Genomic DNA, 13,157 nt, shown 5'->3' on the forward strand with positions numbered 1-13,157 from the left:
CAGCATATGAATCAAGATTTACATTATTTATACTAAAGTTTTACAAAAATGAACAAAAATGTTTAGAAGTGAGTAGTTTTTCGAGATTTACGACTGTAATGTAAATCACTTTCACATATAAGCCCCCAAATATAGTTTTTCATCATGTTTTTGTTATACATTCCCAGGTCACAAAAGCAAAGTTTGAAGAGAAAAATAGGTCTTTTCCATTTACTTTAGACATAAGTAATTGGGAAATAACACTTTCTGACTAGAAACAAGAAAAAGTAAAAATTTTGTTACATAGTGTAATTTGAGGTTTTAAAATCAGTCTTACTCTTATCATTATAAAAACAAAATTCAAATAACTTTAGAACAACGATTAAATGTTATACCCAGTTTCACAGGTTTAGACAGCTTAACAGTAAGCACTAACTGTGTTTATTATTAAACAATCTAAAGTTTTAAAAAAACTGGAAACATCAAAAATTGTATTTTCCAATTATAAAATTTATTCAAAACTTATCTGTCACAAGAATACATCAACAATAAGTTATCAACTAAAGAGAATTACAGAGTAATTTACTGCATATACAATAATCTAAGAGAACTTAAAAAAAAACCACCATGAAAATAAATGTGAAAACATAAAACATTAAAATAACCAAATGAGTATCAGAAAAAGGTTTCCATATTTCACAATTTTTAGTGCAGAAATATTCTTGTGTTAGAGATATAGAGTTGTATTCATTGATTGAACTGCAACTTTGTCTAGTTTGGTGGTAGCAGTTTACTAGCCAACCAAATAATGGTACACAGTTACCAGTAATGATAAAGGTCAAAACAGAAAGGAGATGAAATGCCATTCCACTGTATTCTGTAGTAAATTTTTTTGTGCAGAGAGAAGAATGTTACAAACTATTAATTCTATAAGTGTAATAGAATTTCATGTCATTCATCTGATAAGCCTAATAAGTAGAGTAAAAAAAAATACAATATTGAGTTCATTATACAAATTAGTAAAAACATGACAATGAGAAGCAGAAAAAACTATTAAAAAGTAAGCACTATGAGTGGTCTACAGAGGTGAGTATCTATCTGAAAGATATCATCTGGTAAGTAATATGTTTACCACAAATATTATATACATTCTCTGTAGAAAAAGAGCTAGTATCTGACATTACTGATATAGTGAATAGGTTAAAGTATATAAAAATCATAATATCATACAGAGAAAACCTATGGGATTTGTTATCCACTAGAAGAGGAATAGCCTAGTGAGGCATCACCTACTGGGTGATAATATCCCCCCCCCCTCAAACAAAAAGGTAGTAGAATAAAAGGTACTATGAAAATGAACTTCCTGTGTAGTACTGAAGTGTTACATAGTTGGCTACCAGAAATTATTTCTCAGGCAGTCAATAGAGTATGTGTAACACGACTAGGGTAATAAGTGAATCTATAAAATATTAGAAAAATACATACCAGAATAAGCAGGAGGAGAACAAACAACAAACCTGTCTAGCCTAACCCATTAGGAATGGTCTGTTTCTTAATGTGAAGGGTAAACTGTACTACTCTTCCAGGTAAACACACCAGACCTATTCTCCATTCAGAGGTAAGCCCACCCAATCTCATACCAGTAAAATTATGCTGACTGAATGGAGAATTTCCCAGTTACTTGAAACTGTGAAACCAAGGGTTCTCCTATTATTCCACTAAAATAAAAAAGGAGGGTTTTTGCATGGAGTAGAACTCCAGAGAGGTGCATGGACTCAACAGTTATTCTTTAATCAGCATAACTTCTCACTTTAACAAATTTTGCAATCGGTTACCATGAACAGGGACAGCAAATGCCACACGCATGTGAGGACAGTCTCCTAAATAATGCTTTCATTTTTTGTTGTGATTTTTCTGAAATATGACAAAGAAAGTAATGTGTGTGTGAGTGTGTGTGTGTATATATATATATACTGCCAAAGCAGTCTTACAGATAATTTAATCTCAGTATGGATACTGAGCAGCATCAGATTGGCTTTTCATTACTGTTATATCCCTGATAGAGATTTTGAGAGAGAGAAATGTTACCTGTACACAGGCCAAATGGTGGGTCCAGCTGTTTCCAAAATATAAGTATATTAATCAAAGAAAGTGGTTGCAAGATGTGTACAAACAAAATTTACAACTCGTCTTCTGAGGGTCTCTGTAATGAATGGAGAAAGGAAAATAGAAGAAGACAAAGTCTAGGGGTAGACAAAACCACAATGTCATTTAACTTATCAAGGAATGTTAATGGCTAGAGCCAAGAGAAGTAATAAGATGGACATAATTGGAAAAGACATGTAAGAGACAGAATGTGTCTTTACCTGGTCAGATGAGTTGTAAAACACAACTGGTCAAAGGTCATGTATAAAATTACCACATAAGTGGTAATAGCAGAAATGGGAAGAAGTCAAAGAAGAGTATATGTATATAAAAAGAGTGAACCAATCCATACTCAAATCATTTACTGCATTTGAGATAAAAAAAAAAGTATAAATTAGGTGTTATGGGGAGTCAAAATGGAACACATATTAATGAGGATCAATATAAGTCTGAAAGAACATTTACTGACCCATATGTTTATAGATACCTTACTGCTGATATGGTTGTGCTTTTGGGGATTACTGCATATGGAGGATGTGTCACCCTCATGTTGGCAGAGGACAATAGTTTAATGATGATTGCATCATTTGTTAGTGAAATTCACATTAACAGTGTTTAAGGGTGGGAGTTCCATTTAAGGCTTGTGATATGAACAAAAGTCATCTCATGAGATGTGTGAAGTAATAGCTCTTTATTATGCAGAGACGTTAGTACTATTTCTGGGACATCCATTTACAGCTTTAAAAAAGATAATTTCAAAAATAGCTTACAACTAATGTAACAGCCATATCAAGCCTGCCATAACCTTGTAATGTGAAATATAACATCTAATCATTAATTAGCTGAAACAATTAAATTTGCACTAAATGTAAGGGCCAAAAGCAATTCAAGCCAACATGAGCTATATAATTTAATAGATGAAAAAGTAGTAACGATGTAATGTGAAATTTAGAACTTGTGTGTTTATTTTTCACATACATAATTAATGGGTAAGAAAAAAACTATTCATTAGTGGCAAAAAATACAGTGATGACTAAGATTTACAAAATTATACAGTTTTTGAAGCCAACATGATCGCATTATGAACTATTTGCACAAATGTAATGGCTGACAACAACTTAAAATATTATAAAACATTATGCAACCACTTACAAACTTTAAACCACGAGTAGGATAATGAAACATTGAAAACACAGAGTTTATTCAACAGTTATTAACATGTTAATACTTATAATTATATCAAACATGTCATTAAAATATATGCTTAAAATCTATCATATGTAATATGATACAAATTCTGACATCAAAAATGATTACAGTATCCATTACATTGAAACTTGGTAGCCAAAATCTATGTCCACACTTAGAGAACAAATTAAACATTAAGGATATGAACTAATTTTGTCTTAATATATATTAGCATCACATTTAACATCCTTTACTCTGCTGTAAAAAAAGAAAAAATGGTTTAACTATATTTACTTACAATTACAACATAAAATGTGCACATATTATTATATTTGTTGTAAGTAACAATAGTATAAATTTGTACAAGGCCTAATGATTAAAACAGAACAAAACAGTATTCATTTATTCATAGGTTTTAAATGTGTATTTGCGTGTAATTGTTTTGTAACAAAAAATAAGTTTTATATGGATTTTTAAATAAACATGTTCTTTTTAGTTTAATCATTTTGTGCATTACCAAGATATAAAATATGTACTGGTAAAACGAATAAATTTTGGATTCAACTTTTAGTTTATATTATCCATGTAACTTTTACAGAGAATAGATGAATTACAACTATTACAAGAAATTTTTAAATGTTTTTTAATAATGGAATGGTACACTTATTCTATGAAGCAACATTAAATCGGGATACAAATGTGATGTACTCGCTGTGGTATTAGAGTGTTAAAATTATATTACGTAAAAGATTAAAATTATATTACACATTTCAAAATCAAAGTATCACACTATAAACAATATGTCATTCCAAGTCTGTTAATAAATTCACAACTTATAGAAATTATGAACTAGTATGGATTCTTTAAAAATATACACATGGTGTACACCACTTCAATGTTTTAGCATTCTTTCTGATTTGGAATTTTAAAATGTTTCAGTATCTGGAAGAACATTCACAGACTTATGCTGATAGATAATCTATTGTTCATTATATATATGCATACACTATAAACTGTACTATGTTTTTAATCTTTCAAAAAAAAAACACCAGAACACAAAAGTTCATCCCTCCAAGTATATATTTTTTTCAGATACATTTAAGAAATACAAGAATTTGATGAAAAAAAAACACTTCATATACAATATACATAAATATTCTATAATTACACACTTATACATTGGTCTAGGAAAAATTTGGTTTAAAATCTTTCTGTAATAATAATTTCAGGTAGAATTGTATGCTTTAACCTGAGTACTTACATTAGTGTATGCACTATATTAATTTATATATTAAGACATCTAATACTGCTTATGAAGATATAGAAATAAAATACTAAACTTTTCAAATCCTTACTCCTTTTTTTTTTACTTGCTTCCAAGATGAAAAAATATTTATCTCATTCCCCCAATTCCTACTTGATACATTATTTTATCAACTAGAAGTTATGCTTTTCCCAACATTACCTTTTACTTTTTTAATTCATTGTAACCATACAAGTGCTCTGCTAATTAATATTAGTAGAGGCTCATGAATAATCCACAGTGATCATAAAGTGTGCAATAAGAAAAATAATACAGTTTTTTGATTGATGGCACATTTTGAAAATTGTTACAAATGATATAGTTCCCCTAATAACTTGGGCATCAAAATGTATTTAACTCTTTTGCTGCATTTTGTGACTCAAGTTGCCTAAAATGTTTTATCCCTTTGAGTGCAAAAGTTGACAAAGTCCACAAAGAAGAAATCTGTCCCTTCACTGCAGTAATCTACAACTTTTGCTTAATGTAAAGTGTCAATTACCACAACGTAGGGAAGGAAAACACGTTTTACAGTTGACTCCTGTCAATTTCAGCAGTACAAGAACAAACTTTTCCTAATTTTTTTTTACTTTTCTCAAAAAGTAAACATTAATTTTTTTAACTCCTCATAAAAGCAAACATTATTTTTGAATACAATTTTCAAAATTCTGACTTATTTTTCATGGCAAAACTGACAACTTTGATGGCAAACATTGTCTAAAGAGTGATGCATCAAAAGGGTTAAAAGACTATTCCATAACTTTGAAAGTTAAAAGAAAGTATTGTTGCAATGACATGGAGGTAGATTTATTACATGTGCTAACATTGCTTTTCTAATGTATATACAGCTATGTGCAGGGCAATGTGCAATCACCCAAGTGCATTAATGAGCCGGTACACTCAAATTAGTCACATCTAAACAAAGAAAATAAAAGAGTCAAACAACTGTATGACTAATTACATTACAGAATGTAATAGTTTCAGCCTAAAATGTTAAAAAAATAAAGAAACAAATTAGAAATTTAGCTCCTCATAAGAAAACATGAAAACTATTACTTTATGCTTTCTTGTTAATAAATAATGCAAAAATATCCCAAAGGATGCCACCTTGAAAATGTCAAACATAACTTCAATGTTTTAGCATTCTTTCAGTTTTAGAATTTTAAAATGTTTCAGTATCTGGAATTACATTTACAGAATTATGCTGATAAGTAATACAGTGGCAAGTTTCATAAACTGAGGCATAGCTCCAGAAAATACAGTGTAAAGTAAACACTTTAGTTTACATAATTTTTACTTCCAACAACAAAACATGCATGCTCATAGCATTTGAAATATGTATAAAACACATGAAAGCAATGTTTTCAAAACTGATGAAGCCTTTGCATGTACAGTTCTTTATTATAAATATACATTTCTACATACAAATAAAATAATAAAATTAAATGCAATAAATGCTTAAAACTATTGCTTATAACACAGATTTTGGCACAAAATACACAACATGAATGGTATAATCTACCATATGTTTTTTAACTAAATATTTAAGTTTTTGTACCTTTCACAGATGTTCCTTTTTGTAGCACTTCCTTTATGCATGATGATCTTAAAACTCAATAATTTGGTGATAAGTAGTTTACATGTGAGTTTTGATATTCCCTGGCTAATTAAACTGTTTGTTACAGATCTCACATTCAAACCACTGAGTTCTCTCATACACATTAAGAAATACCTTTTTGATGTCATATATTTTGAAATTCCTTAATATCTTGCTGCAAACAAGATGAGTATTTCTTGACACATATTTTGCCACACAATTTTGGAGTCTGTAGAAAAAATCCCTCTTTCTTGCATAATACATACTTCTGGTTTCAGACATTATTACAAATATACCATATCACATATTTAAAATACAGTAATTAATTTCTTCTTCTATTATGCAAGTTACATTATCAATAAAATATCAGTTACAATAAATAAATATGTTGAAGATGTACAAGGAAGTCTCAAAATAAGAAAAAAAAATACAGACCAAAGTCAATTTTCAAAACATTGTTTGTTTTGGTATTATGCACAAAACTACACAAAGGGCTATCTGTGCTCTGCCCACCATGGAAATCAAAACCTGCATTTCTAGCAGTAAAGGTCCACAGACATAGCACTGTGACATTGGGGGGCATTTCAAAACATACAGTGATATAAAATCATTAGATGTAACACTAGTGTAAAACAAGCTATAAAGAATGAAAGATTGTAAAAAGTAATTTTACCTTTAAAAAAAGTAAGACAAAGTTATATTACAGATACATGTTACTTCTTACAAGTTGCACTTTTCAAAATTCTTTAAGTATATAAAAATAAAGTTTGGTATATTACAATTCTTTGGAAAACAGCACTCTTATCAAATAATATTAGAATTAAACAAATATAAAAAAACAAGTTAATATAACATAGTAATGTATCACTTGCCAGTGTGTGGTACACTATCTTGGCAAAACATAGACAAGAAAATAATTTGTTTACTGTCATACTGTAAATGTGCACACATGCTCATTTACATTTTAAACCATATAATCAATAGTTTCTCAGCTAAAAAAAACAACTGTATATTTTGTTTACTTAATTTGTTATATACAACTAAAGTGTTTTTTCCTTTCACAACCAATAGTGAGAGGTCAGTATAACCATTGTGTCTAAAAGTATTCTTCAATACTGAGGTTTACCAGTTGGCTACTCTTTTTTACAAATATGGCAAATCTACTTCTTTTAATATTTTATGCTTATGTTAAAATATCTTTTATAATTATTTTTACACTATAATTCTAATAACAAATATGACCAGTGGCATAGGAGAAGGATGAGGGCCCAAAAATCCAATGAAAAGTACATGAGTATTGTATAAAAAATGTTAAATAAATCTTGGGAGTAATAAAAATTAATTCCATCAACTTTTCAGTTTCACACATCCAATATACATATTAGGTAAGCTTTCAGCCCTAATTTTGGAGACATCTTCAAATTTAAAAACATGTAAAATAAACAAGTTTTTTTTTTAAAAAAGGCAATTGCATATGAAGAACATGCTTACAAAAACAATACCACATCATTTTGTATTAACAGAATGTAATGCATATGATGTAAAATTAAAAAAATATATATAGCATTTAATCTTAAACAGTTAATCCCATTTACTTTTTGCTTTCACCAAGATTAGGTAAGAGAAACTTCATATAACTGAAATCATTACAGGACTAAAATTATTTAAAGTACAAGTTGTTCTTTAAAAAAACATAATTAAATGGTATAAAATGAACATGGGAATAAATAAAAGGAAATAACAGAAAGTATGTAACAAGAAGAATAAAGTTATATGTAAAATAGGCCTCCCTAATAAAATACTGACACAGTCTTTCAGACCATTATCTTTTCAACTAACTATGATCAATGAAATTCCTATATATGTCAGTCTAACTGCCTTTTACATTTACAAATGCTCTTTAGCTTCAATCCTCATTACTTGATTACTTATTTTTTGAAAAGAACTCAAGCAGGATTCTTAATTTTCTATTCAACTGTTTCAACTTAAACAGTTCAAATAAATATTCTCTGACAGCTACCATACTTCTATTGTTTAATTTCATTCAAATATTCATTTTCTTAAATAACCCACCACCAAATTAATCATACAACATTTTGAGAAGTTATTAATTTCATTATTTATATGCATAATACTGTCAAATATACAATTAATTTTCTTATCACATTTTATTTTTCATTTATTGAAGGATAAAATAACAAATGTTAAATTGTAGTTATGAGATTTGGAAACAAACAAAAATCTGTTTAATGCTAAAAGTAACAACTCCAAACAGAAAAAACTAAAGCTTATTTTTATTTAACACATTAAAAAAGAGACCTAATTAAATTTTAATCAAGAAAAATAATCATAAAATATATTTTCTTAATTACTGCACTTGTGAACTTGTTCCATAAAAGCCAATAATGGGTATTTTTCATATTATTATTAGTAACGTATGTATTAAATTTATTCATAATCCATACTGTTAGTAAGTTCCACCTCTTAATAGTTTATTCATATAAGTATTACAAAAATAAACATTGAAAAGCCACTTGCCTGAAAAACAGCTAAATGCAGCTATATGTATCATTTGACTTGCGTGTTACTTGATGAATACTATCAAGATAATTACTCAGTGACAGCTTTACAAAGAAATGTACAGCATAGAACAGTGGCATTTACTATGCAGCCCACTCTTTTTTCTTTCCTGTGGCCCAGAAAAGGGAGAATAAAGAACTAAAAATTAATGATAAAGTAATAACTTAAATGAGAGAGGGAATGTAAATTATAACCATAAATATTATAAAGATAATTATTTGTTATTTAAAGTTAAAAAATAAATATGTTTTTATTGTAACTAATTTGATTATTTGTTATAAATAATTTTTTATGTACCAAGAAATATATTGCAGTGAATCTACAAGTATTTTTAAATTATACTTGTGGCTGAATAAAAATTTTCTAATGTCCAAATCAGTCCTCAATATTTTTTCTAATGAACACCACTATACTAGACTTATTCCCTGGCTCAAATTTTAACTCTATGCGTATTCACAAATATTTGTTGAAAAGTACAAAAATAACAATCTACCTTCACACCACTTAACTAATTTCTAAACACATCAACCAAAAACTCATCATTGTATTAAAACTGATATGTAATGTTTGATCTGTTTCTCAAGTTAATAACTAGATAATGGAAGCCAAACATAAATGGGAAGTAACAAGTGACTGAAGTGTAAAGTGATAAGATAGTTAAACCACATTACTTTAAGCACTAAGTAAAATGGTTGTTAATCAAATCTCATTTATATATGCATAGAGTATCACTGCACTAAGTGTTTGTTTGTTTGTTTTTTTCTTATAGCAAAGCCACATTGCGCTATCAGCTGAGTCCACCGAGGGGAATTGAACCCCTGATTTTAGCATGGTAAATCTGTAGACTTATCACTGTACTAGTGAGGGACAAAGCACTAAGTAAATTAGTTATTAATCCAATATCATTTATGTATTCATAGAGTATCATCACATTCAAACTACTTTTGTTAATGGCTACTATACTAAATTTAATGAACATCAAAATGGAAAAATACATGCAACATATAAGCTAATTTTTTGTTACTGAAATACCTCTAGAATATATCATTCAGCCTGGAAAATGGACTGGACATGTATTTTTTGCTGACTTGCCACTGCACTTAATGTCCCATAGCATGCATTCTGATAACCTTTCACCATTACTAAATTTCCCCTATCACAAACATCTGCCAATATTTATCACCACTTTTCTTAATCATCTGATTGAACTACAGTGTCGAAAAAGCCTGAAACAACAGGCGACTTGCAACTTTTCTTAATTTCAGATAAGTGAGTGATTATAGTGTTGTCAAAGTGTGAGAAGGTCAAGTTAATCCTGTTCTTAATCCAAACATTTTTAGAACTACAAGGACAAAATATAGAAGACATCTGTAATAGTTGTTGAAATGTCAATGGTTCCAGAATTTTCAGACAACATGTATAAAAGAAAACATACCTATATGCATGGTATGAAAATACACTTCTTACACTAAAGCTTTTATTTAGTAATGAATAGTTTGCTTCAGATATAATACTGTTTTTAATAGCTAATACTGAGATTATAACATTAAAAATAAAATGATATACATCTTGTGGAACAGCTTTCAGTATTAACATTTTCAATCATTGAATACAATGCAAAATAGCATATGACATCTGAATTTGATATAATATTTAAGTAACTGCTTACACAATAATTACAGATGCAAAGATTAATATCACGAACATAATGTTTTAAAGATATATCAAGAAAATGTCGTTCACAAACAAAAAACAAACAAACAACTAAAATTACCAATACCCTTATGTCAACAACCAAGATTAAATCAGGATATGTGGTTATAAAGAGAAAAGTAATATCACAGGATGTCAATTAGAATGACAAAATCATTTGCACTTAAAGAAAGATACGTTGTAAACACAAACTGCTTGTTGATAGTAGAGCTATTTATTGGCAAACAAGGACACACAAAATAAGCCTTTTCATAATTACTCAATATGATATCAATAAATGGATGTAAAAAAAACAACAACAGGCTATGCTACCTATTCACTAAAGATGTAGGCCATGCTTTATAGCTTAGAAGTAAGAGACATCATATATATGTACTAGGTAGGCTCACACACCTTAGGGAATGAATACTTACATAATCTGAAAATAGTAACACATACACATGCAAGGATGTGAAAAGTGAGGCCACATCTTCATATGCAAAGGAAAAGTGTTGTGTCAGTGCTGTCCACTGTTTTCATTAAATTTTTATTATTATTATATTATCATCAGCAGCAGCACTAAGAAATTTTAACTTCAGTTTATGACCACTTGCACTGCTTACAAAAAATTATGAATCAAATACAAATCAATTTGTATTGCCATTTTGGTGATGGAAAGCAATAGAGTATACATGGGCAACAATCACAGGGCTCTTCAATCAGGCTAAAATGTAAAAACTTATTTAAATCTTTTGTGCTACATGGCAGTATTTGGTTTCTGCAAAGGGGTATTCAAAAGTCTGTATGGTGTGGGAGCAGGTGCCCTTGGTGCATTGAAATGTATAAAACGTGATGTGAAAAGAATCTCGGTATTGGAACAAGAAGATTCCACTGTTCAATTGATCAACAAGGCACAGATTGCTTCAGCCAAACATAATTGAAAGGTATTTAATCAAAATATCAGGTAGACAAGTGAATCATAACATTCATTTTGAAATGACGCATCTCAGGTTAACCTGAAGATGACCTAAAAAGGTTGAAACATTGTTCTCTGCTTTTTTAGTAAAAGTGTTAACACCCATACCAGCTGTCCTGAGATACATTTTTACTTCAAGTGAGTTTCTCATCATCACAAATTTGGAAATGAATGAAACATCATGGAAATGTGAATTTTAGGAAGCTCTGGATCTGGTGGCAGTTAAGTTTCAACAAACCTTCAACCAAAAAGGCATATGCATTGCAGCCCAAAGGGACAAAGTCTTGCTAGATTCTGCATCAGCAGGCATCACAGTCTGAATCTTGAAGATGACACATTATCCTCAGTCGCAACAGATCAATAGATTGCAACTTTATTTAATACTGTTTGATTTAATCAGGGAAAAGTATCTATGTGGTTTATTGAAATGATATTTATCACTTTAGAGCCACAAATACAAAAGATATTAAAATATGTTGATACCCTGATCAAACTGTGTCCTATTTAACCAGTAACTGTTGCAGAACATAACAGTCCTTTTATGCTCTATGATGCTGTAAAATTAAGCTAAGCATCACAAATAAAAAAAAAAAAAGTTTTGTTCTAATGCATGTCCAATGCGACATACTTGACATTTTAGATGTTAACTTCCTTCTAAGAAATTTTATACGCATGATATTAAAGCACAAACCCATTTCTTGGGTAGAATAATCTAAATAATCTAAGCTAACAAAAAATAATACCAGACAGAGTAGGCTTAGTTTGAAATAAAAAATGGAAACTTTTGGGATATTGTTTTCATAGCTGTTGCAAAGACAAGTTATAATATTTTTATGTGAGTATTTTCAAAAGACATCTCAGGAGGTCATTGCATTTTATTTATACAACATCTGCTTGCATAGATAACACTGTCATTTTAGTTTTTAATGCTACATAAAAAATATATTTTTTAAATCAAATTTGAGAGTTTTTCCATTATCTATCACTTATAAAATTCTTAGTTTGGTCTGTGAATATAATTGAAAACTGCACAAAAATTACTATTTGCAATATTTTAAAAAATATATACTCTCTCCATCTCCTATTTTCAGCACCCCAGCTTGAAATACATTCCATGCCTCTGTATATATATGTACATATAAAATACAATGAATCAAGAACAACCAATCAAGATGTATATTGGCAGTCATTCTTTATTATAGCAAAATCTATGCACAATAAGTCAAAAAGAGTATTCAAGTTATAATAAAAATAATTGTTTCTTAAGTATGTATAAAACTGGAATTTACAAAAGAAAAAACAAATCTTAAGGTGATTTGACACAGTATATAAATATTGATGGAATAAATCACATGAATGACTTTGTCATATAACTGTTACTCTTTTTAATGTGACACACATATTCATTTCTTGCTCTTACAGAAAAACATTTTTGCCACTTGCACTATTAAAACTTGCTATTCATACTGGTCTCCTTAAACCTGATAACGTTTCAGTTGGAAGATGGTGTTCTATGTTTGATTCTCATGTATTGGTAGGTAATATTTTACCACTTGAAGGTCTGGGGACATAGAGGACAGTGGTGGATGACATCATTGTGCATCTCTGTGTGTTGCTTTAATCCTACAGCAAATGAAAATTTTCTACAGCATTTCTTACATTTCCAAATCTTGAAAGGTTGTGACTGTGGTGGTAAATCT

At 29.4% G+C, this 13,157-nt stretch overlaps 1 protein-coding gene across 6 annotated transcripts in view; it reads right to left on the reverse strand.

The window, feature by feature from the left end:
* Positions 1–5,990: 5,990 nt before the first annotated feature.
* Positions 5,991–13,157, reverse strand: part of LOC143258655 (uncharacterized) — a 30,479-nt gene continuing 23,312 nt past the window's right edge. For all 6 annotated transcript variants that reach the window (XR_013032445.1, XM_076517938.1, XM_076517936.1 and 3 more), the window contains one exon: positions 5,991–13,155. The gene's annotated coding sequence lies outside the window, so the exon portion shown is untranslated. The remainder of the gene's footprint in view (positions 13,156–13,157) is intronic.

The sequence above is a fragment of the Tachypleus tridentatus genome, chromosome 8, assembly GCF_004210375.1.
Source record: "Tachypleus tridentatus isolate NWPU-2018 chromosome 8, ASM421037v1, whole genome shotgun sequence".
NCBI lineage: Eukaryota > Metazoa > Arthropoda > Merostomata > Xiphosura > Limulidae > Tachypleus > Tachypleus tridentatus.